A 27,046-nucleotide genomic window follows, 5' to 3' on the forward strand; every position below is an offset into this window, starting at 1 on the left:
GACCCAGGTTCGAGCTCTGTGTCAGGAAGATCCCCTGAAGAAGGGCATAGCAACCCACTCCAGTATTCTTGCCTGGAGAATTCCATAGACAGAGGAGCCTGGCAGCTACAGTCCACGGGGTCGAAAAGTGTCAGAAACAACTGATCAACTGAGCACAGCACAGACTGTGGCCCGCCAGGCTCTTCTGATCATGGGCTCTCCCAGCAAGAATTCTGGAATGGGTTGCCATTTCCTTCTCTAGGGAATCTTCCTGGACCAGGGATCGAACCCAGATCTCCTGCATTGGCAGGTGTGTTCTTTACGCTAAGCCACCAGAGTAAGCCCACGTGGACAGTTGGTTGACCTCATTTTAGACTAAGGTGGGTTGGTTCTAATGTTTCCAAGTGCGCTGCAAGACCGGATAAAAATGTAGTCCTCTCTGTTGTCAGGATGATCAGAAAATCCATCTGGTGACATGTCAGCAAGTTCAAGGGCTCTGTAGGCAGCGCCTTCCACTTTTCTAAGATACTGCAAACATGTGCACTTTTCCACAGGTTGATGTTGAACATCCTCTAAATGACAGCTGTGGAAGCTGAACCACGTGTGAGGCCCCGAGCCACAGCATCCTTCCGGCTCTGGAAACCCAAGTGGGTCACCCTTCACTACGCTTCCTGGCCCAAGAAGTCAGTGCAAAGCAGCAGGTGGCACTGAGAGCAGGGCATTCTCCCTCCACTCCCCGGTGCATGTGAAGCACCCTGAGGTCTACGAATCTGATGCTTACTGTGAAAAAAGAAGGGAGCCTCTGCAAAGTGATCTTGCAAGACTTTTAAACAAATGTCCTCGGATGCACTCTGCCTAAGCTCAGAAGACACCAAAAAGGTAAGAGGGATCCTTACTGTAATTCTGCCAAACACAGAAAACTCACCTCCAACTATTAGATATAAAAAACCGCTCAGGCCAGGCTGACCAGACCTAAGAGTATCTTCGGGTCTCTCCCGGACGATGCAACAGGGGGAATAGTACCAGTTAAAAGAGAGGGACCACCTTAAGCAAATGAAAGAAAACGCATTTCCATATTTTTAAACAAAAGGGTTCTGCACCATCTGTCCCTGTCTGGGTGCTCCCTGCTCCACACTGAGAGGATTTGCAAGGGATTCAAGTGCACCTTATAGATTAAATAGTCACTCGGCTGCTTAAGCCCGGTTGCCCAGACAATGGCCGCGCGGAGCACCCCTTCCTCCTTCCTTCCTGTCGAGTGTTCTGCCTGACTACACAAACTCAATGCGCGCGGCTCCCCCGTTGCAAGAAGTGGACTTGACCGGAGCTAAAACCAACAAAGGCAGATTCTGGTGGGAGCTGCGGAAGCGCCGGGCACTGAGTCAACAGGCGGGCTTCATTGAAATGCAAATGGCGCGGCCGCGGCCCCGGCGCGCCACCTCCCGCCCCTTAACTTCTCAACCCCCGCGCCGCGCCGGCCTGAATGGGCCCATTGACGCGCCCGGCCGCCCGCCCCGCCGCGCGCTGGCCCGGCCGCCCGGGGCCCTCTGCGGGCGCGCAGTGGGACCCGCCGGGGCGCTCAGACCTCGCGAGCTTTTGTCATCGCCTTCATTCCTGCACACCGTCATCGCGCCCTCCCGCATCCTCATCTCCCTCGCTCCCAGACCCAACCAGGTGGGCCGTGGCCTTAAACGCAGGATCTCCCTGTTGCTGGCCAAGGAACAGAAACGCCCTGGGCTGCTGCGTTGAAAGCAAAAAACAAACAAGAAGTCCCCAAGTTCCACCGTGGTGGTTACCTCCTCCCCGCCGCAAGTATTTACTCACTTAACCTTAAGTATGTACTCACTTAAATCCTGTTCACTTTAATCTGGGAGGAACCGGACAAATTTTTTCGGGTGCTAGGTAGTTTTTGGCTTAGAAGGAGGTAGGTCTCACCGATACTCCCTAAATGCTGAAATAAAAACAGATCCCATTTGGCATTTGGTTACTGCTTGTCTTTCTCCTCATGCCCCTAGTCCATTGTTTAACTTTGACTAGATAATATTAAGCTTGGGCGTTTTTTGGGTGTTGTTTTGCTTTCCCCAGAGTTGAAAGTTAATATATGCAGTGTTAAAACAGTGTTGGGGGCGTTGGAGGGAACACAGGTAAGTTTTTTTCTTCACAGAAATAAAAGGCTTATTTCAATTTTTAAAGCAAACTCTGAGTTACTAGCAATAATCTTAAAATAAAGCTAAACCGTACTTAAAAGATCACTTGAAAACATAAGATAACCTTCTACCAGCTGCCTATTTAGCTGCTATTTCAGACTGTTAAGTGTAACAGAGAACAAACCTGACTCCATGTCGGATCTGCTTTCTTACCCCCAACATTGAGCTCTGTGCTGAGTCATGCTGACTCTGAGCCTTCCTGAAACAGCTATTACCTATAAGCTGAAATATACAGGATAGCCCCCTCTCAAGGCTCTGACATTTCATAGCACTTCCCCCTTCACAACAGAGGTAAAAAGCTGCTGAACAGAAAATAATGATTGTGTTGTTTGAGGTTTTTAAAGCATTGCATCACATGGGGACAGCTGCAAGAACAAGGACTTTGCACCAAGAAGTTTGCAAGGATACCCCCTCCCCCTTTAGTATAAAAGCGGCCTGGATTCTGACTGGTTAAGATGGTTCTTTGGGCTGTTTTCTTGGCCTGCTGGCTTTCCAAATAGAGTCACTGTTCCTTGCCCCAACACCTCATCTCTTGATTTATTGGCCTGGCATGTGGCAAGCAGTACAAACACTCAGTAACATTAGGAAGTAAAGATTGATATAACACAACAAATATAATTAAGTCAATACTTATTTTTCCTTCAGTTTTGTAAATTCACCAGAATGTAATCATATTTGAACATACCATAGATGTGTAATTCAGTTAACAGTGCCAATTATTTTTCTAAAAAGCAACGAAAGGAATATTTACACTCTACCATCTTTGATTTTACATGAGAATTTTTCAAATTATTATATCGAAGTAGACTTTAAAAAAAAGACATTTCAAAGTTGGTATAAAGTTGGAATATATTATACTCCATAAGGAACAGATACTTCGGCACCTGATGCAAAGAAATGACTCATTTGCAAAGACCCTGATGCTGGGCAAGACTGAAGGTGGGAGAAGAAGGGGACGACAGAGGATGAGATGGTTGGATGGCATCACCGACTCAATGCACATGAGTTTCAGCAAACTCCGGGAGACAGTGAAGGACAGGGAAACCTGGCATGCTGCAGTCCATGGGGTCTCAAAGAGTCAGACATGACTGAGAGACTGAACTGAACTGAAGGGACAGATCTCTTCTGTCTTTTGTTTGTTGTTGTTGTTGTTGCTGTTGTTTATGTAGTGCCTCTTTACCCACCTACCCAATACACACACACTCACACACACACACACACACACACACACACACAGAGTTTTTGGCTTGTAATGAGAGATCAGTAATTGTTGGATTGGATTGAGCTGAGTTGAATAGATTTAAATTGAATACAAAACGTCCAGAATCACACTAACAGCAGTAGTGTGATGGCATTTTTTCTGTAGTGTACGTCTGGTAGCTCTGTTTGCCCGGTGTCCATTTTCTCTTAGCATAGAAACAGCACTTGATTTGCAACCAGAGGATCACCCTCCCCTACTCACTGTCCAAGGGATTCACATACATGGCTGCAAGGCCACAGCTAGTCCGTAGGATATCTTTGTGCAAAGTAAAGTCATACACCCCTTCCTCCAGGCAGAACACCAGGCTTGCCCAGCAAATAACTGGTGCTGCACTGCCTGGTCAGCTGGAAGTTTTACACGGTTCACTATTAGCCTCAGTCCTTCTCATTTGCAACAGTACACTCACTCGCACTGGCCAATCAGCCCATTCAGCTTCTCAGGCCACAGTGAAGAGTTTCAGAAACAGGCATGTGAACTGAGTTGAGCTGATGAAAGTTAGCCAGAGAACTTTAGCTGGAATTATAGAAATGAGGCATTCTTACTTTCTGGTGGAATGATTAAATGGTGGCATACAGACTTGGAGCTGCACTTGACTATCATCACCATCATCAAAGAGGAAGAGTCAGCAAAAGGTGCATGAGATGGAATCAGTAAGAGATTATGAATCGTATCCTGAGTATCTGGATTCAGCCATGTCTGAATCAAATCACCTTTTCAGTTATGTTTAAAAGCCAATAAATTCTTTCTTTTGAATCAGCCAGTTTAATGATTCTCTGTCATTTACAAGCCAAAAGAATCTTAGCCAGAATGATTGTCAAGGCAGGAAGAGATAAATCTTACAATTGATGGTATTTATGTAACTGAATTTGTCTGGGATTTTGACATCAGTGCAGTTCATAATCCTTTCAGTAACAGGTAAATCAGTATAAATCAATCTTATAAACAACCATTGCCTTTTCTTCTTCGGTATACAATGCATTAAAATGCCTTTTCTTCAGTATATACTGCCTTAAAATAAAATACATGAATGGATTTTTATTTTCTTTGTGGATTTGAAAATTTTCAGCAGTGCCAATTGCTTAATACCATTGGAGAACTAAATGGGGGTTTAGGTGGGAAGGTTGAAAACAACCCAAGGAGCTCATCCTCTTAAAATGTTTAATTTTGATTATAAGTAGAAGATATATGACACATTAAAATTGATTTTTTAAAATCTTTTCACCCCTATTGAGAAGTTTAATAAATTTGTCAAGTACCTGAATATATAAAAGAGCAGATCACATAGATTATGAGAACTTAGACAACAAAAATCACTGGATAATAAATGGTAAGACTTCACTAAGAAAAACTTACACCAAATCAAATGGATTTCTCATTTGATAACCAACGCAGCAATTTGTTCTTTGTTCCCAGAAATATTCAAATAGATGATAGAAGACGAATCATGTGTCAGGGGACAGTAGAAAGAATTCTGCCCTGCAGTGAACAATTAGACTGGTTTTGAGGTTCCTTTTAATTTTCATATCCTGATTTTATGATTCTAAATTTGTAGATGTAGCAGATAGGAACTTGCCCCCTGCCCTGAAATAATTACTATCTTATTATCAGTTTAAAATGTTATCATCATGCCCTCCCCCTTATCATTCATTCACGATTATCATTACATTACTCTGAAATACTTTTATTTGGACCTGAAAAATTAAATCTTATCCAAAGAAGTATAACCACCTGAATTATTTCCAGTTTTTGCCCAAAGCTAAGTTCCTGCTGCTGTTTTCATTTTAAAATCTAAGAACAGAGGATTCATATATGAATGAAATTAAAAGAAACTGCAATTCATTTTTCCTAGTTCCTGTTCTTTGTTATTCTTGGCTGTACCATTGCCATACCTTAGGAGACTGAGAAAAAAAAAATTCCCTTAGTTCTTTGTTTTGTAAATATTGACTTCGTTCCTTGCTGTAATGTCTAATATATCTGCTTTCTATTTTATATTATAGTTTTAGTACCTTGTTGATAGCTCCACTCCTCCTTTGAAATTCCTAATACTGATATTTAAGAAGAAATGACCCACAGCTAATTCAGTCGCCCTGTCTCCCGCCTGACCTGCCTATGCGATCTGTGAAGTTTAATCAGCTGGAGAAAAGGGTCAGAGGTCTCACAGCTCCTTTAACAAATGTGAAACAGTGATTTGAGCACTTAAGCATTTATATAACCTCCTTATAGCTTGACTTCCTGTACTTGAATCCAGAAACTGAACTCCACATTTCCCAGACTCCCTTGCAGCTCATGGGTCCTCATGAGATCTAACTTCTGCCAGGCAGACATGACCACTCAGAACTCAAAGGTGAACATGAGCATTGTGAGCAGTGGACATGAAGGGAGAGATCAGATCTCCCGGAAAGCAGAAACATTCAGTTCTTCCATGCCAGCTATAGTAGAGTTTCTGGAGTATAGTTCCTATAGTTAGATTCCAAATGACAGAAGGTAATACCAGGAGTGCTTTCTTCAAAGCATGTTTATGTATGAGTTATGCATTTCTCAAGGCTGTTCCATTCCTCAATATGTAGCAGTCACCCACGCCTGTTTCTCTGACCCTCCTGAAGATTCTTTAGACTAACTCTGTGCTTGCTCAGTCACTCAGTCACGTCCGACTCTTTGCCTCGCCTGAACTATAGCCTACCAGGCTCTTCTTGTCCATGGAATTCTCTAAGCAAGAATACTGGAGTGGGTTGCCATGCCCGTCTTCAGGGGATCTTCCCAACCCAGGGATTGACCCAGGTCTCCTGCACTGCAGGTGGATTCTTGACCATCTGAGCCACCAGAGAAGTAGCTCCTTAAACTGATTGCAGTGAATTCTGATGGATAAAGTAATTAGTAACAAGGATGGCTTCTCGGGTGAGGGGAGTAGAAAGCTGAGATTGGTCGTCTGACTTGGTTGGATGTGAAGACACTGAAGATCTAATTATGATCAGAGGATGGAGCTCAGTAGTGAAAGCTGCCTAAACATTTGCACACAGTCCCCAAACACACCGGGATGCTGCTAACACAGAACAGAATAGTCTGTGTGGTGGCTTGACTAATTCTAATTGTACTAGAATGCTTAAAGAAAGAAAAAGGTAACATCAGGGTTTTAAGTTCTTTGTTGAAGGCATGGTCAGAGACCAAGAGGTTACTGTAATTTCCCTGAAGACAACTGATCTCTTGACAGCCACATTTTTTCTTCTGACATAACCAAAAATGAGATACAGAGTCTGATCTTATGGGTTTTGCATTATGACATAAGTGAATTTACATTCATATTAGTTTTCTGATGTGAAATTTTAGATTGCTTGGTGAAAGAAAATCCTGTCGAAATTGACTTTCTTATTTAAATGAGGATGATTAAATCCTGGAATGGGAGGATGCAAGCACAGAAAATGAAATGCTTGGTAGAAGGTACAAGTGCATTTGTAGGAGGAATCATTGCATTCGTCAGTCAGGAGCACATTGCTCTTGCTATTATCATGTGGGTGTTTAAGTATGGGAGGATAAATAGGTGCTGAATAGTATAGGGAGAGACTGTGCCAGATATTGTACATTGTCTCACCCAACTTTCACATATTCAAACTCTCTTCTAGGATAGAGAGCTAAATACTAAGTTTACAAAACTCTCTTTAACTACAGTTCCTCCAAGCAGTCACCCCAGCCTGAGAGCTGGATATAGAAGTAAGTGGTGTGAGGCGGTGGCCATACACACAGAGATCAGTTCTTCTGGCAAGGACAGTGGCAGATCTGGTTCTCCTGGGCAGCAGCTAGCATCTACTCCTGTTTCAAGTTTCCCCAAGTTGCTGACTCTGAAATGCAGATTATCATATAGAAAGTTTATCAGGGAGCACTCTCAGGATCAACATCTGTAGGATTAGGCAGAGGGCAAAGTAAGGCTTCCATTCAGTGATCTAAGGCCTCAGCTGACCCTATGGAGAAGCTCTGAACTCAGATGGGTCTTCAGAATTGTCTTGAGGCAAGGGGGGTTTCCCTGGTGGCTCAGTGGTAAAAAAAATCCCCCCGCTAATGCAGTCCCTAGGTCGGGAAGGTCCCCTGGAGGAGAGCACAGCAGTCCATTCCAGTATTCTTGCCTGGAGAATCCCCATGGACAGAGGAGCCTGGTGGGCTGCAGTCCATGGGGTCACAGAGAGTCAGACACAGCTGAAGTGACGGAGCACACAGGCATGAGGCCGGGGAGCCAGGCATCTTCATTTGGGCAGTTCGTTCAGTCACAAGCAATTCCCACCACAGATCCCTCTAATGTTATAGGGTTTGCTGGACCATATGGTCCAAATGGCAAGGCCCCTTGTTCTGCAACCTGGACCCACTGCAAATCCCACTCAAAGCTGAAAGTATTTTGGGTCACCTAATGTAGACAGGAGCAGAATTGCCAGACATGAAATATGATGTTTCCAAATTCATTCAAGTCTACCTAGTATTATGCTTACTTTTTTGTGATGGGAGCTATGAGATGCAATAATTTGTCCTTTGCTTTGAAGTTGGTATGACTATTAAGTTGTTTCAGCATGCACCAGAACATGGCCAGGAGGCTACTACTCTGGAATTAAATAGCATCCTCACGTTTGGAAGTACTAAAAGAAAGGACAAGCTACAGGGTGATCAACCAATTAGGGTACTGCAACAGGCCATCCAGACACATCATTGTTCTTGGGCCGGCAATGTGAATAAGGGTCTCTGCCTCCCAGTAGAAAGTCAGTGTGGGAGTTAAGGTTACAGGAGGAAGAAAAAAGATGATTAAAGTAGCTGGAAAAACCCAGCTGGAAAACCCACTAACCAGCTCAACTAGGGTTCACAATCTATTCCATATATTAATAACCATTAGTCTATATCACACATAACTAGAAATTGGGGTTTGTATACTACTGATTCAGTCTCAGAATCCTAAACCATAAAATTAACATAAAAGTTGCCCCCAAGCCTTTAAATGCCTGGAATCTCTGAAAGGGACATATGGAGAAATACACCCTCAACATAAGATGCACAAAATTCACATAGAGAGAGCCCAACTAAAAGTGATCTCACACAATCTGCAAAGACAAAAATTTATGGAATCCCATTTGGGAGTCAGCAAACACAACATACAACAGAATCCAACAGCAAAATTCAAATAATGGAAAATTTACGTTACTATCAAATAAGTATACTTAAAGTGATTAAGTAAATAATTTAAAACATTAAAATAACAAGACTCTATGAAAAGCTACTCAGAATTCAACAGAGAAAAAGAAATTTTAAAATATGAGAGTTTAAGAGACACAGAGTAGAGAATACAAAAGCTCATCATAGGATTTCCAGAAATATAAAAGAATGAGGGAGAGGCATAATGGCTAAGGCTTTTCAAGAATAGACAAATGATATGAATTCTCATATTCAGAAAGCATGGTGAGTGCTGAGCTGAGTAAATAAGTATAAATTAAATCTAGGTAAAAGGAGATCATAAAAGCAAGCAGAGATTAAAAACCTGATAGGGGAATGATAAATAGACTTGTATCAGACTTCTTAGCAAAAGAAATAAACTGACAATGGAATATAATTTCAACATGCTGAGATGAAATACCAGATAATTCAGGATTCTGTTGCCAACCAAATTTCTATTCAATAGTAAGGATGAAATAGACATTTCCAGACACACAAGAATCAAAATCTTTACTAATACCAATCTCACTGAAAAACATCTAAAATGTGCATTTCAGAAAGAAGTGACTGAAGTCAGAAGGAAAAAATAAAATGCAAGAGATAGTTTTATGCAAAGAAATGGTAAACATGTGTGTAGATCTAAAAATCAAGATGGAACTAAAATGGTACATGATGATAACTTTTATAGTAAAAGACTTTTCAAGGATTTTATATACACATACACACACACACAAAGCATATATATGCACATGTATGTATGTATGCATATAGAAGGAATCAGTTTCAAACCAGAATTGGCAGAGAACTGGGGGGAAAGTTCAGTCAAGTGAAAAAGGCAGGAAAGGAAAGGGGAAGTGAGTAAAGAAAGAAAAGGAAAATGCATGGTAAATAAAAGGCATAAAATAATACATAGAAATAAATGCAAATATGCCAACAGTCACACTGAATGTATATAATTTAACCTGTTAAAAGACTGAGATTCTCAGATTAGATAAAGACCAAGTTCAATTTATGCTGACGCCAACAAACATACCTATAATTTAAAACATGAAAATTTAAACTAATGTGATGAGAAAGATTGCAGAAGGGAATGGCAACCCATTCCAGTATTCTTGCCTGGACAATACCATGGACAGAAGAGCTTGACAGGCTACAGTCCATGGGGTCGCAAAGAGTCGGACATGACTAAAGTGACTTAGCGCACACGCACAATGAGAAAGGTATACCAAGTAAATATTAATCCAAAGAAGGTTGTTGTAGCCAGATTAATAGCAAACAAAATAGACTTTAAGAGAAAAGGAATTTTTAGAGATACATACTATATAATGGTTAAGTAAAATTTTTGCCTACCAAATATAATAATATTCAGTTTGTATGTACTTAATAACCACAAAATGTGTAAAGCAAAAATTTACAGTATTGCAAAAAGAAATTGACAACACCTCTTCACACTTATACCCCTCTGAAATGGTGGATGAAGAGTTCAGAGATCAATAAGGATGGAAACAGGGATCACTGCACATGAGCTAGAAGGATATTTTAAGGAGAAATGTTCTAAAACTACCATCATGATATTTGTACAATTTCATAAATTTACTAAAAATCATTATGTTAAACAACTTTAAATGGATACATTTAAATCTGGGTCTCTCTGCCAATTATTTCTTAATCTAAATTAATAAGCTGACATTGTGATTTTACATCAGTCTCTATGAGATTGACTAAGATGAGTCAGCTTCCATGGAAAGAACACATTTTCAACACAGTGATAAAGTCAACTTTCTGACCCTACAAGTTCACATCATTATGAATTCATGACAGTAAATCCCACCTTGTGAAGCCATCTGACAGACAACCATCTGACTTTCTTAAGGTAGCAACTCTTCTACTTTGTTACATTTGAACACTTCTATTTGAAACTATTTCCCTTTGTGCCAACCCTATGTTCATTCACTATGGTGACTGGAAATTCAGCTTTTCATATTAATCTCTAGAAAGTAAGATTATTTCTGTGCCCCGTATGACATCCTCCAATTACAATTGCTTACAATATGCTAAACCTGAAGAAGGGGATAGGTCTATACATTACAGAATAAAAGAATCTACAAGATAACCAAGTGAGTTACCTTAGATTGCCATGCCAGACTATGAAGTAGATTTCACAACAACATATGGCACTCAATAAACATTTTGATTGATTATTTGTCACAGCAAAAAAAAACATAGCAATTCACTATTTTCAAATATTGAAATTCCCCCAAAATATTTGTTTACCATATTACTTTCATGATATACCTAGTAGAGACAAATTAAGTCAAGCCAAATTAATAAGTTAAACGATTCATGTTGAACATCTCTTTCAACATGCTTGAAAGAGACATGTGGATTGTAATACATGGGCCTAGTCTGGTACCACTGATCTTGTGTCTAAGCTCATCTTTTCCATAATAATTATCAGCACATATTAACATGACACTGAGAGATGATTAAATATACTTCAGTCTAAAATGAAGAGAAGGATGTGGGAGAGGGAGTAAGTTTTTCTCTTTTCTTTCACAGTCAAGAGAATCAAAGAAAACTATGGTTTAATGCTCTGGGACACCACCCTGGTGGGATGGGGGAGCATGGGTGACTTTTCATCTGGAGCATATTTCTCTTTGTGTTGCTATCACAGACTTTCCTTCTTAGAGACACTACATAAATCACTACTGGAGAAATAATTTATAGTGGCAGAAGAGGAAAAGGGGGGATGGGAGTGGAGGACACTGCTTCAGAGATCACAGTGAGAAATCCTAAATTTTTTGCAGACTTTATGAAGACGGAAGCAGGAGGCAGCTGGCGAGAAATAGGAAACATACTGTCCCAAACAGATTTCCCATATTCATACTGTGGCTGGGTTCATCTGTTTATCATTGGATGCAACACAGGCTGGAGCAAAATGTGCGATTAATAGTTTGGGGGCAATTAGAAAGCAGAAGAGGAAATGGTGAGCCACAGAAAGTTCCCCCCAGTTAGTTGCCTTCTAACCAGACACATGTAATAATCTGTGTGCAGACAGCAGCAAAATTTACAACTTACTCTTCCTGGTGGCTCAGTTGGTAAAGAATCTACCTGCAGTGCAGGAGACCCAGGTTCAATCCCTGGGTTGGGAAGATCCCCTGGAAAAGGAAATGGCAACCCACTCCAGTATCCTTGCCTGGAAAATCCCATGGACAGAGGAGCCTGGCAGACTGCAGTCCATGGGGTGGCCAAGAGTCAGACACGACTGAGCGACTAACACTTTCTCACTTTCTGTTTCTCTTCCCAATCAATCTTGGGTACCAAGATTGCTTATTTCTTACTGTGCTGTGCTTGGTCGCTCAGTCGTGTTCAACACTTTGAGACCCTACGGAGAAGAGATGCTTCGGGATATGTTTCTGTGAAGACGTAGCCAAAGAGACAAGAGACCTGATTTGGCACATTTCTCCTTCTGATTGGCTCCATTCTGATAAAATAGAAGAGACTGAAAATCTGATTTACATTTTCAAACAACAGGTGAGAAGAGTTCTCAACAGGTAATTCATTATATAATCTGCTTTTCAGGAAGATGTGGGGCGGGGGCTGTGTGGCTGCCATGGAACATGTGGGATCTTAGTTCCCCAATCAGGGATTGAACCTGTGCCCCCTGAATTGGGTGCTAGGAGTCTTAACCACTGGACTACCCAGAAAGTCCCAAGATGTGGGCTTTTGACATTATCCCCAAAAAGTCACCTTAAACAAACCTACATTGATGCTGTTTGTAAGTTTCACTCTATGGGTCATTCTCCTGGGAGGTACACAATTAGTCCACTAACATGTCATAGTTGGATACAGATGTTTAATCTGAGTAGTTCAAGCTAAAATATTTCTTCTCTTGAACTTGTGATGGGCTTTAAATTTTCACTTCCATCTTTTAGGATGCCAGTGTAATGGAATACTAGTCTAGTATATTAATCAATGTCTTTTACCTTCTGATAGTATCTGTTACCTTTGACTCTGCCCTCTTCAGGCAGTTAGACTGGAGGACTCCATTCCCTCACAGAATTTTCTCAGAACTCTTGAGAACCAGAGTGCCAAGGCTTACACCCCAGGTATGTGACAGAGGAATCAGAGGGACATGTAACCAATCCCTATCATGACTCCTTGTCCACATGAATATGTGAATCATACATAAAACTAAAACATTTCACCCATCTGATTAGCCTGCAACCTCCTGACTCTGTATGGAATTCTGAACCATGTCCCACATTTGTCTAATATCTATTTAGTGCCTACTCTCCTATATAAGACTTATAAATAGTAAAATTATAATTAGACTACCTTTCCTGCCCTCCAAGGGCTTAAAACTTCCCAGAGAAAGTAAGAAATATATCCAACTTAGTGTAATACAAAGTGTTAGTCGCTTAGTCATGTCCGACTCTTTTGCAACCCCATAGACAGTAGTCTGCCAAGCTGCTCTTTCCGTGGAATTCTCCAGGCAAGAATACTGGAGTGGCTTGCCATTTTCTTCTCCAGGGATCTTCCTGACCCAGGGATCGAACATGCGTCTCCTGCATTGCAGGCAGATTCTTTACCAACTGAGCCACAAGGGAAGCCCTGGATTATACAAGACTTAAAAAGAGTAAAATTATAAGTAGGCTACCGTCCTGTCCTCCAAGGGCTTAAAACCTCACAGAGGACATAAGAAATATATCCAGGTAAGTCTAATAGAAGTCATCGTGTGAAAGTACCAGCAGAGAAGCATTCAATATAAAAGACCATCCCCCATAGCAACTATGTCCTTCACACCGTCTAAACCTATCATTTTTTGTGGGGGGGTTACTTGCATGTCAATGGTCTTCCTGGCTAGAATAAGCAAGGATTAGTCTCCCTCTATACGATAGGATTCTAAGGACACAGCACATACCCTCACTATTCAAAGCATATTTTGTTGAATGAATGAAGGAAGGAAGGAATGAACTCATGCCAGGGTCTATTTTTGTCCTGTGATTTTTTTTTCAAATTTTCTTTTTCTGCGAGAGTTTAGAGAAGTAGGCTGTGTGCTGAATTGACTACTGCCAAGCTGGCACCACCACTAACCGCCCCTAAGCCTAGGAACTGCCCCGGAACCTTGCAGTTTTGGAGAAGACTTGGAAAAGACGTGCAAGGGTACAAGGTGAAGCCAATTCTCTGATTCTCTGGAGGCCTCTGCACACATGGGCAAGTCTCTGAGAACCACCCACTTGGCCCAGCAGACTGAGGCAGTTAAAGAGTGTCTCAGAAATTCCCAAGAAGTGTGGCAGCTTGCACACAAGCTTTTGAAAACCACTCCAATGGGCTTCAGTGTCAACTCCTCTGACCTTCAAGGGTAGCTTTACAAGTTTGGCACTGGTGCATCCCACTTCATCATCCCCGACCCTAGCTCTTCTAAAAGTTGTCTAAGTTCCTAATTCTCAATTAACCTCTGTATATCTAGAACACAAAGAGCAGCTTCTGTTCTCCTGGCCAGACCCTGACTTGTCCATTCAATTAGGGAGTGTGAGTTTACCCTTCCCCTACAACATTCCATCTCAGTGATTCCAGATTGATCTTCCTTTTGCACAAAAGGAAATCAGTCTCAAAGGGGAAAGAACTTATTTTCACATAAGATAATTGATTTTCTGTCAATTAATATTTGAGATATTAAGCTGCCTATGGTTCCTAAACATTCAACATTTCTGAATAATAATGTGCTTTAATTCATGATGATACTTTAGTTGTGTGTGTGTGTGTGTGTGTGTGTGTGTGCATGCTCAGTCGTGTTGGACTCTTTGTGACCCCATGGACTGTAGCTGCCAGGCTCCTCTATCCATGAGTTACCTGGCAAGAATACTGGTATTGGCTACCAGTTGACTTCTCCAGGAGATCTTCTCAACCGAGGGACTGAATCCATATCTCCTGCATTGGCAGTCAGATTATTTAGAAACAGGATCACCTGGGAAGCCCAATATTTTATAGTTGGGCATCACAAATAACTTAAATCCTTATCTTTTAGTGGGTATATTTTTGTTCCACTAATAGGAAAAGCAAAAGGAGAAGAGGGTAACAGAGGATCAGATGGTTGGATGGCATTGCTGGCTCAATGGTGAGTTTGAATAAACCCTGGGAGATAGTGAAGGACAGGGAAGCCTGGCATGCTGCAGTCCAAGGGGTCACAAAGAATCAGACACAACTCAGCAACTGAACAACAACAATAGGAAACGCTGAGACGTGTGAGAGCAAGAACTCTAATACATCATATTCTTTACTGTGGAATAATACTAAAATCCCAATGTCATTTAAAGTAGAAACTTTCAAAACTAATGGTAATTTTTCTATGAATGCTTTAAGGGACCACACCTTGAAACGTAACTTTAAACTTAAGAATATAAGCACACATTCGAGTGATTGATTTTAACTCTCAGGAACATTTTATTGTATTTTCCTGAAAATTTTACTCAAATGTTCCACTTCTGGCATTTCCCAAAGCAAGTTGGTCCCCATGTTTGCCAAATCCACAAGATTACTCACAGATAATGCCAAGCAGGCAGCAGCAGCAACAATATTGGGGAAAAAAAATTTTTTTAAAGATTACCCCAAGTTGGCCCTTCCCTTTGTGGATTTAGGGAACAAGTTTCTCCAGGCAGGGTGTTAAGAGCATCAGGGTGTTAGAAAGACAGAACAGAGCAGCACTGAGGGCCTGACTTTTTGGGGTTCCCACTGGCCTCTTTCCTTTGGGAACTGCTGTACCTGTCCACGGATGACTCGTGTCTTCCTCACATCTTATCCCAGGCTGAACTGGTGTCCAGCATGCTTGGCTCCCCATGCATAGGTGTTCGGAGCCTCTCAGTATGCATCTCTGTGACGGCCAAAGCGCCTCCACTGATGTGCTGTGCCACGCGTTCACTTTCCTTCATCTTCATTATCCTAAAGCAAGGCCCGGCCCGGCCGGTGATGCAGAGGAGAAAGGGATGAAGTGTTTGGAGAGACACAGGGTCATGTTCATGAGCGTGCTGGAGTTAAAGGGTACCAGACGTGCTTCAGGTGACCTGATTCCAAATGAGAAGACTGGGCGACTTGAAATCAGACACTCTTTGTTCCAATCAGTGCCCACTCTTGCAGTAGTCGTGCGCAGTGACTGAAATCACGCACACGAAGCACCCGCATACTGACTGGCACTTGGGAACAACCGCAGCGCAAGTGGAAACCGGCAACGATTGAGCAATAAGTGCTTTGGGGGAAAGGAGACTTGCTACGCGACTTAACCAACTGTGACTTGGGCCGGAGCCCTGTGGCCTCATCTGTCAGATAAATCCAACAACACCCATGCTGTTTACTCATGGGCTGCTGGGCAAGGCAATACCTCTGTGAAGGTGCCTAGTAAACGGTACACCTCCAAACAAAAGACAGCCTGGCTAAGTCAGTCCCCAACCTGCCAGGCTTGCTTTGCTGAGTTGGAAATCTTACAAGGCCACAGAATTGGAAGTATTGAGAAGCACTGAATAACGATTATCAGATAACTTGGATTGAATCATAATGCCTTAAACCAATTTGTATTGAAAACCTCTAAATAAAGACAAATCAAACATAACTTGTCAGCATTTTTGTCAAAAAAAAAAAAAAAAGAAATGGACAGGGGAAAAAAATAAAAGCTATGCCAAATATAAGAAACTCTATACCAAATATTTAAACTCTTTCACCAAGGGCAGGAGGTGCTTGAGTAAAAAAAACCCATAGTCCTGAGCAGCAGTGGGCCCAGCTGTGTACATGTGGTGATACCCCACAAACTTCACAAGCTAAACTCTTCCCTTGCAATTCCAGAATCATACAGTCTCCCCTATGCTTTAAAAATATTGGGTGCTCTGTGCTGACCTAGATGAGTGTGATTGGGGGGCCGGGTGGGGTTGGGAGGGAGGTCCAAGAGGGAGGGTATACATGTATTCATATAGCTGATTTATTCCTTGTATAGCAAAAACTAACACAACATTGTACAGCAATTATACTCCAACAAAATTAAAAATTTTAAATACATATTTTATTATATATGCGCTGTGCTTAGTTGCTCAGTCATGTCTGGCTCTTTGTGACCCCATGGACTGTAGCCCTCCAGGTTCCTCTGTCCATGGGGACTCTCCAGGCAAGAATACTGGAGTGGGTTGCCATGCCTTCCTCCAGGGGATCTTCCCAACCCAGGGATCGAACTCAGGTCTTCTGCATTGCAGGCGGAGTCTGCAATGAGCCACCAGGGAAGCCTTTTATTTAATAAAATATATATATATATATGTATGTATGTATGCATATAGATAGGTACATGCATATATTCACATACACAAACTCAATTTAAGAATACATTGCAGAGATTGTTAATCCAGAGATTCGGTGAAGTGGTGTTGTGTTGTTTTTTTTTTTAACAATTAGATAGAATTGCAAGAGGAAGAAGGAATGTCATTACGAAATTTAGGGTGTATGGGAGGGCCAGAGAAGTACTCCAGGCAAACAGTAAGCTATGCTATCAGGCAGCATTGAAACAGGTCGTCAGGTTTCTGAGTGTAGAAAGGAAAGAAGTTTCAATTGGACTCCGTTCAACAGGACATGGGCCCGGAAGGACTGCTTGAGTCTTATGATAGAAAAAGAAGTTATATAAGTTGAACAAATGCGCCTCTCTTTCAGGAATGTCTCACACAAGTTGCACAAGCTGTCAGCAGCCCCGGGGAAGGAGCTGCTGGTAAAAATGTTTGTCCAGCGCTCAGCTGATAGGCATGCGTTGCAAAATTCTCCCCAGTATTTATCACCCTTGCCCTGCCCCCAGAGTGCACACACACACACACACACACAGCAATCGGCCTAAAAGCGAACCACAGCAAAGTGGAGTCCCCACCACCCTTCCGCCCTTCTGAGTTCCAAACCAGCAGGTCCACCGGTGCAGGAGGTGGCCCTTCCTCCTTCCTCCCTGGGTCATACCTGCCCTGGACAGAAACACAGGCCTCCAGCTCCACTCAAAGCCACATTGTTCTAAATTATGCTGGGGAAAGCATTACAGATTGTACCAACAGACTATCTCCGAAGCACAAACATGACTTCATTCCTACCTCTCATTCTATATGATCCTTTAGAACTTTCCAAGGGAAGAAATTCCAGTTGGGCTGAAGAGATGGAAAGAGAGGAAAGGAAAAAAAAAAAAACAACAGAGTTAAAACCTTTTCAAATCACTTGACCTTGTGTAACTAGTATCCTCACCCTAAGAACTGCATCTTCATTTATGGAAAATCACTTTTCCTTATGCTTCAAGTGAGATCTGAATTTCCCTTTGGGAGCTTGCTTTAGGGTGAGAAGATCGGCATATTCTGATTTTTGTTTAAAAAAAAAGTCGAAAAAAAAGAATGGCACATTTCCCTCCCAAAGGTTGTCCAGGGACAAGTGTTATTTGAAGGTTGCATTCATTGGGGATAGAGCAGACCCCTTCCCTCACCGCCTCCTCCCCGCGCTCCCAGCCCCTCCACCCACCTCCGCTGCGCGCCTGGGATGTTAATGGCAGGCTTATTAATCTAATTCTTATCTCCTCTTTCAAAGAGGCTACTGTTTCTGTCTTGTGTGTCTGCGGGGAACGGGCCACGTGACGGGAATAACAACAATGATGATGAAGCACCTGTGCTGACAGTGCGCATGAGCCAGGTGCCCTGCGTCTCTGAGGTCACTGGGGCGCAGGGCAACCCCGGGAGGGAGGCCACGCTGCCCCGGGTCCTGCACTTCCTTCCTGCGCTCGTCCCCCAGCTGCGGGGTGACACGACTCCCCCACGCAGCAGCGCCGTCTCCTCGGCTGGCATCTGTGGCCATAGTTCGCAGCCACTTCCTTCACCTCTTGGCGTCACAGGCTGTCGTGTGTGCCCTGCTCCAAGACAAGAGATCCACAGCCGCGCGGATTCTACCCACTTCTGTTTCTATCAGTCAACACAGATGGGCCTTTCTGGGAGTTGTTTTCCAGGGAATTTGTACCTCCTTTCTTTTCCTGGGCTGTTTTCACCCGCTTGTCATTCATTTTCTAGCCACGTGTAGTGCAGCTTGATGAAGAGATTTTTGAACTAGTGACTAGCTGTGCTGCAGGACAGCACTTCATGGAGGTTGTGTGTGTGTGTGTGTGTGTGTGTGTGTGTTCTCCGAATGAAGCTACAGCCTACAAAAGCACAGGCTTTGGAATCAAACAGACCTGGGTTAAAATCCCAGCTTTATCACTAGCTTCTCTGGACCCATAGAAAGATTACTTCATTTCCTTAAGCCTCAGTTGCCTTATCAATAAAATGGGAATAATGATAATATTCACCTGAAATAGATGCTGTAAAAATTAAATAAAGTTTCTGGTGGCTTAGTGGTAAAGAATCCACCTGTCAATGCAGAAGAGGCAGATTTGATCCTTGAGTTGGGAAGATTCCCTGGAAAAGGAAATAGCAACCCACTATGATAGTCCTGCCTGGAAAATCCCATGGATAGAGGAGCCTGGTGGGATACAGTCCATGGGGTTGCAAAGAGTCGGACACGATTTAGTGATTGAAAAACAACAACAATATAGTTATTGTCACTTGAAAAATGCTAGCTACTCTTATTGCTATTTTTCCAGACTTTCACCCTGCATGGTTCAGTTGCTCAGTTGTGCCTGACTTTTTGTGACCCCATGGACTGCAGAACGCCAGGCTTCCCTGTCCTTCACCATCTCCCAGAGCTTGCTCAAACTAATGTCCATTGAGTCGGTGATGCCATCCAATCATCTAAACCTCTGTCTTCTCCTTCTCCTCCTGCCTTCAATCTTTCCCAGCATCAGGGGCTTTTCTAAGGGGTCAGTTCTTTGCATCAGGTGGCCAAAGTATTGGAGTTTCAGCTTCAGCATCAGTCCTTCCAATGAATATTCAGGACTGATTTCTTTTAGGATGGACTGGTTTGATCTCCTTGCAGTCCAAGGGACTCTCAAGAGTCTTCTCCAACACCACAGTTCAAAAGCATCAATTCTTTGGCACTCAGCTTTCTTTATGGTCCAACTCTCACTGTTTCACCCTGTATACATCCTCATTATCTGTTCACTTCATAGTACTCCCTAATACAACTTCACCCTTCCATACTTAAGTGGATTTCCCAGGGAAACTTGCACTTACTTGTACAAAAAGAACAGGGAGAACTTTACTGGAATGTCTTTGAAGCACTGTCTCTAACAGTTGTTAGGGACTTGATTACATCCTGCAAAATTCATATGTTGAAGCCCTAAATCCCAGTGCTTCAGAATGTGGCTGTATGTGCAGATAGGGTCTTTAAAGACCTCTAAGTTAAAATGAGGTCATTGGTGTGGGCCCGGACCCTGCATGACTGGTATTTGTATAAGAAAAAGAGATTAGGAATCAGACACACACACAGAGGGAAGACCATGGGAGTACTCAGGAAGGAAAAGACCGTTTCCACAAGCCAAGGAGAGAAGCCTCAGAAGAAACCAGCCTTGCCAACACCTTCATCTTGAACTTCTAGCTCCCATGATTGTGAGAAAATAAATTTCTATTAAGTTACCCCATCCCTGGTACTTAGTATGGCAGCCTTAACAAACAAATATAGCTGTCATTCTTATTCATAATCTGGTATATTTTAATTGAATTAATCATGATCCTTGGTTCATGACAGGCTTCCCTTGTGGCTCAGCTGGTAAAGAATCCACCTGCAACGCAGGAGGCCTGGATTTGATCCCTGGGTTGGGAAGATGCCCTGGAGAAGAGAAAGGCTACCCACTCCAGTATTCTGGCCTGGAAAATTCCATGGACTGTATAATCCATGGGGTCGCAAAGAGTCGGACACGGCTGAACACAATTTTCACTTTCACTTGGTTCAAGACACATGTTCAGTTTATAATCATCTACTTATTTTTAATAATGTAACAAGTGTCTGTTGAACTCATCTCCCAAAACAAAAAGAAAGCTAGAAAATAACTCACATCTAATCAAACTTTATTTTTGGGGGCTCCAAAATCACTGCAGATGGTGATTGCAGCCATGAAGTTAAAAGACGCTTACTCCTTGGAAGAAAAGTTATGACCAACCTGGATAGCATATTTAAAAGCAGAGACATTACTTTGCCAACAAAAGTCCATCTAGTCAAGGCTATGGTTTTTCCAGTGGTCATGTATGGATGTGAGAGTTGGACTATAAAGAAAGCTGAGTGCCGAAGAATTGATGCTTTTGAACTGTGGTGTTGGAGAAGACTCTTGAGAGTCCCTTGGATGGCAAGGAAATCCAACCAGTCCATCCTAAAGGAGATCAGTCCTGGGTGTTCATTGGAAAGACTGATGTTGAAGCTGAAACTCCAATACTTTGGCCACCTCATTTGAAGAGTTGACTCATTGGAAAAGACCCTGATGCTGGGAGGGATTGGGGGCAGGAGAAGGGGACAACAGAGGATGAGATGGCTGGATGGCATCACCAACTCAATGGACATGAGTTTGAGTAAATTCCGGGAGTTGGTGGTGGACAGGGAGGCCTGGCGTGCTGCAACTCATGGGGTCGCAGAGTCGGACAGAACTGAGCGACTGAACTGAACTGAATCACATACTTTTCTACCAAACTTAACCCATCTCCTAATTGTCCATCAATTTGAAAGTAAATACATTATAGTATATTCATATAGCAGAGCATTACAAATCAGTGAAAGTGAATGAACTAAAGCTATGATGCGTAAATCTTAAACATACATTACCCCTGGGAAAAGAAGGGAGATGGGGCTAGGATTTGAGTGGACCCAGAAAGAGTTTCACTTGTATTTGTGATGCTCTATTTCTTAAACAGAATGCTGGAATGCCAGTAAATATTCTATTACTATGTTTTTGTGAAAAAAAAAGTGAAAGTGTTAGTCACTCAGTGATGTTGGGGACTTTTTGGGACCGCGTGGACTGTAGTCCACCAGGTTCCTCCGTCCATGGGATTTTCCAAACAAGAGTACTGGAGTGGGTTGCCATTTCCTTCTCCAGGGAGTCTTCCCAATCCAGGGATTGAGCCTGGGTTCCCACATTGCAGGAAGATTCTTTACCAGAGTCACCAGGGGAGCCCCATATGTGCTTCTATGTATGCATAATTCATTCATAATAACAAGTTTTACAAAATAATTTTTAAAGTACTGTTTCTGCAGCATTAGTGTCATCCTCCATTATTAAAGATAGGGAAGGAAGAGATGCTGTGGCCTGGGGTGGACCCCATCATTCACCACCATCTCCACCTCTGTGTCCCCCTTCTGAACAGTTTGGAGAATTCTGTAGCTGTGGCATCTGTGACGTCCCTGACTTTGAACTTCACCAAAATCTTCCTGAGCGATCCACAGTGAGACTGTTCAAGAAGTCTAATTTCAAATCCTTCTGGTTGGTTCATGGTTTGCCATTTGCCATGGAAGACAGCTATATATGAACCTTAAGGTTCTATGTAACCACTAGGAAAGACTTATGGCAGAATGGAGTGGAAGCTATCACTATTTTGAGTTTCAACTCATTCCTTATCAAGTTGGCGAAAAGTAAATTCTGTCTAATTGAAAGCTTTAATGATATACTAAACATGCTCGCCAAATTAAACTAAGAAAGAATCAGTTGCACTTTTATTCTTTAAAATAACAAAACTGTATTGTGAACTCAGAGAAAACTGAGATGGTATCCAGTCTGATGTAGACTTGCTGTTTGGCTGGCCAGTCACCCAATCTGCATGGGTATCAATGTCCTTTTCTTCATATAGGAATGAGCATCCCTGCTCAGCAGTGTTGCTGTAGAATTGTTCAAGGTGACGCACAGAAAGCATCTTGCACAGCGTTTCTAGCGTGTTTCCAGCAACCAGGAATTCACCCTTACAGCCTCAGACAGTTAAATTACCCAGAATAAGCAAGAAATTCAAAAGCAACCTAATTGCATTACTGCAACTATTCCTGCTGCTGCTGCTGCTGCTGCTAAGTTGCTTCAGTCGTGTCTGACTCTGTGCGACCCCATAGACGGCAGCCCACCAGGCTCCACCATCCCTGGGATTCTCCAGGCAAGAACACTGGAGTGGGTTGCCATTTCCTTCTCCAATGCATGAAAATGAAAGTGAAAGTGAAGTCGCTCAGTCATGTCTGACTCTTAGCAACCCCATGGACTGCAGCCTACCAGGCTCCTCCATCCATGGGATTTTCCAGGCAAGAATACTGGAGTGGGGTGCCATTGCCTTCTCCACAACTATTCCTGAGATCCCCTTAAAGTCTTCAATGTCCCAGCAACTGTAGGAATAAATGTGAAGGAGTAAGAAGGGATAGGCATACTAAGTGGTCCAGTTATGTCCGACTCTTTTTGACCCCATAGACTGTAGCCTGCCATGCTCCTCTGTCCATAGCATTCTCCAGGCAAGAATATTGGAGTGGGTTGCCATTTCCTCCGCCATTTCCTTCCTCGGGAAGATCGGGATCTTCCCGACCCAGAGATTGAACCCCCGTCTCTTATGTCTCCTGCAGTGGCAGGCAGGTTCTTTATCACTAGTGCCACTTGGGAAGCCCCAAAGAGATAGGGGTCACAACAAATATATGAATATTTTACTGCAGATTTCTAATCCTTCTTAAGATACAGGCTACCTGTAAATTTATAGGATCAAAGCAGGTTCAAGGGAGAAAGACATTTACAAATGGTAAATTCTAAATAATGAGGAAATTTGATAATTATATTTAATATGATAAAAGATATGTCTAATGCAGCTTTATTTGTGTCTTTATAAGAAAAAAAAATGTTTTTATGGCTCTGAAGATCAGACAGAGCAAGAGAATGTGGATTTAAATTAAATCAGAGAGATTTCAATTAAGCTTAAGGAAAAAAAAAATCTCAACCATCAGAGACTTTTCAGTTAAAAAACCACTACAAATAGTTACGGAATTTCCACCCCTACAGATCCACAAGTGGATTATTATTTGTGCTGGATATTTTGGAGTATTCCTTACTAAACAAATGCTTTTTAAATCCCATGATTTAAAAATATCTATCTAAAGATATGGCTAGATGGATAGATGGATAAAAGATGGAATAGATAGATGGATAGGTGGATAGCTGGATAGATAGATGGATAGATCAGCATTATACATGTTAATGGAGAGCTGTATATAATATTCTAAAATGCTACTTTGAATTGTATCAAAATTTTAATGCTAAATAAAGTTTTTAGATCCAAATTTCTTAAAACATATATGGTGTATTAGAAGCATTTCCCCATGTTATTTCATATTCTCTGAAAATATAATAGTCCCTCATCATTCAGTTGTTTCAGATTTTTCTTTACTATAAACAACTGTGTGATGAACATTCTTGAACATAAACATTTTTAAAACTCTTCTTTTCATCTGTCACCCTCTGGAAAGTATGTATCAACCAGAGTCACCTACTTCATTTCATCTTCAGTTGCTCTGAGACTAGCATGTAAAACCTCTGCAGAGATGCTTGGGCAATAGCCCTATTTCAAATCTAGTGTCAGAAGCCAGAGTTAGGCAGTAATTTATGAAGATTCAGAGCTCTTCATACTAGGTTCACACCAGTTACGTACACCAGGTGTTTCAGTTCTCCTTAGAAACATGAGAATCCTGGAAGCAAGGCATGGAGGAACTGGCTTCTTAAAAAGAACCATTTTCACAGGGCAGCTGCAAATCCGCCCTGAAACAATGGAGAAATTTGATGAGAGTTTCTTAGGTACTTTGGCCTCAGAAGTCCAATAACTTACACAATTGCAAACATTATGCAATATATACTTTCAGTTACAGCATTCCTTTATTCATAAAAGAATGAATTTAACCTTTACAGAAACTCTCATCTTTAATTTAAAATATTTAATGTGTACCTAATTCCAGAAAATGAAAATTCACGAAGCAAAAACTGACAGACTTAAAGGGAGAAATAGATCAATCCATATAGTCACAGATTTTAACACTCCTCTTTCAGTGTACTTGATAGAACTAGTATAAGCAAACTTGTGAAGGATATAGATTACCTAAGTGACACAGTCAACCACCAGTTCAGTTCAGTTCAGTTGCTCAGTCATGTCCGACTCTTTGCAACCCCATGGACTGCAGAACGCCAGGCTTCCTTGTCCATCACCAACTCCCAGGGCCTACCCAAACTCATGTCCATTGAGTCGGTGATGCCATCGAATCATCTCATCCTCTGTCATCCCCTTCTCCTCCTGCCTTCAATCTTTCCTAGCATCAGGGTCTTTTCAAATGAGTCAGTTACTCACATCAGGTAGCTGAAGTATTGGAGTTTCAGCTTCAGCATCAGTCCTTCCAATGAACACCCAGAACTGATCTCCTTTAGGATGGACCAGTTGGATCTCCTTGCAGTCCGAGGGACTCTCGGAGTCTTCTCCAACACCACAGTTCAAAAGCATCAATTCTTTGGTGCTCAGCTTTCTTTATAGTCCAACTCTCACATCCATACATGAACACTGGGAAAACCATAGCCTTGACTAGACGGACCTTTGTTGGCAATGTAATGTCTCTGCTTTTTAATATGCTATCTAGGTTGGTCATAACTTTCCTTCCAAGGAGTAAGTGTCTTTTAATTTCATGGCTGCAATCACCATTTGCAGTGATTTTGGAGCCCAGAAAAATAAAGTCAGATACTGTTTCCACTGTTTCCCCATCTGTTTGCCATGAAGTTATGGGACCAGATGCCATGATCTTAGTTTTCTGAATGTGGAGCTTTAAGCCAACTTTTTCACTCTTCTCTTTCATTTTCATCAAGAGGCTCTTTAGTTCTGCTTCACTTTCTGCCATAAGGGTGGTGTCATCAGCATATCTGAGATTATTGATATTTCTCACGCAATCTTGATTCCAGCTTGTGCTTCATCCAGTCCAGTGTTTCTCATGAAGTACTCTGCATATAAGTTAAATAAGCAGGGTACAATATACAGCCTTGATGTACTCCTTTTCCTATTTGGAACCAGTCTGTTGTTCCATGTCCAGTTCTAACTGTTGCTTCCTGACTTGCATACAGATTTCTCAAGAGGCAGGTCAGGTGGTCTGTTATTCCCATCTCTTTCAGACTTTTCCACAGTTTATCATGATCCATACAGTCAAAGGCTTTGGCATAGTCAATAAAGCAGAAATAGGTGTTTTTCTGTAACTCTCTTGCTTTTTCGATGATCCAGCGGATGTTAGCAATTTGATCCCTGGTTCCTCTGCCTAAAACCAGCTTGAACATCTGGAAGTTCATGGTTCACATATTGCTGAAGCCTGGCTTGGGGAATTTTGAGCATTATTTTACTAGTGTGTGAGATGAGTACAATTGTGCGGTAGTTTGAGCATTCTTTGGGATTGCCTTTCTTTGGGATTGTTAATGAAAACTGAGCTTTTCCAGTCCTGTGGCCACTGCTGAGTTTTCCAAATTTGCTGACATGTTGAGTGCAGCACTTTCACAGCATCATCTTTTAGGATTTGAAATAGCTCAACTGGGATTCCATCACATCCACTAGCTTTGTTTGTAGTGATGCTTCCTGAGGCCCACTTGACTTCACATTCCAGGATGTCTGGCTCTAGGTGAGTGATCACACCATCGCGACTAACTGGGTTGTGAAGATCTTTTTTGTACAGTTCTTCTGTGTATTCTTGCCACCTCGTCTTAATATCTTCTGCTTCTGTTAGGTCCCTACCATTTCTGTCCTTTATTGAGCCCATGTTTGCTTGAAATATTCCCTTGGTATCTCTAATTTTCTTGAAGAGATCTCTAGTCTTTCCCACTCTATTGTTTTCGTCTATTTCTTTGCACTGATCACTGAGGAAAGCTTTCTTATCTCTCCTTGCAGTCAACATATTAACCTAATTAACAATTACTGAACACTACACCAAACAACTACTGAATACACATTTGCTTTCTAGAATGGTGGAATCACCACCTAGGTAGACCACATGCTGAGCCACAGCATATAACTCTACCAGTCTTCACACAGTTTAAATCTTAGAGCAAATGTTTTCTGGCCACAATGGAAAAGAAATAACATCGAGGGTTTATGTGGACAGGTAATCAAAAAACAGTCAAGATAATTGTGTCTCGGGAAAAGAAAAAACATTAAGATTAGGATGAGCAACAAAAGTAATTTATGAGGGAATAAAGAACTGAAAAAGACTGAGAAGTCTTACAAAGAGAGAAATATAGTAAACAATCAGCTAAAAAGAGAGGTTCTAGGAAGGAGATACAAGAGCCTCTATTTTTATTCTTCTCAAAGCATCCCAGTAATGAGACAGCTGATAAAATTGCAGGTCACTGGATCCTCTAGATTCTTCAGGAATATTTTTAAGGAATGTATTTGTAGTTTTATCAGTGTTTCTGCATATGGGAGACCTGGGGCTCTTGCTAACATACAGATTCCCACGTAATACTTCTGGGTTGGGGCCTGGGAGA

The 27,046-nt window shown here is 42.0% G+C and overlaps 2 long non-coding RNA genes across 2 annotated transcripts; one reads left to right on the forward strand and one right to left on the reverse strand.

Moving 5' to 3' along the window:
* Window positions 1-539: 539 nt before the first annotated feature.
* Window positions 540-16,231, forward strand: LOC139037747 (uncharacterized). The gene is made up of 3 exons (XR_011490633.1): window positions 540-858; window positions 11,951-12,159; window positions 12,653-16,231. It is a non-coding gene; the product is annotated as an uncharacterized lncRNA (long non-coding RNA).
* Window positions 16,232-16,653: 422 nt separating this feature from the next.
* Window positions 16,654-18,235, reverse strand: LOC139037697 (uncharacterized). The gene is made up of 3 exons (XR_011490533.1): window positions 18,145-18,235; window positions 17,730-17,783; window positions 16,654-16,869 (listed from the first exon to the last, which is right to left on the reverse strand). It is a non-coding gene; the product is annotated as an uncharacterized lncRNA (long non-coding RNA).
* Between the last annotated feature and the right edge of the window lie 8,811 nt (window positions 18,236-27,046).

Source organism: Odocoileus virginianus, chromosome 12 (assembly GCF_023699985.2).
Source record: "Odocoileus virginianus isolate 20LAN1187 ecotype Illinois chromosome 12, Ovbor_1.2, whole genome shotgun sequence".
Classification (NCBI taxonomy): domain Eukaryota; kingdom Metazoa; phylum Chordata; class Mammalia; order Artiodactyla; family Cervidae; genus Odocoileus; species Odocoileus virginianus.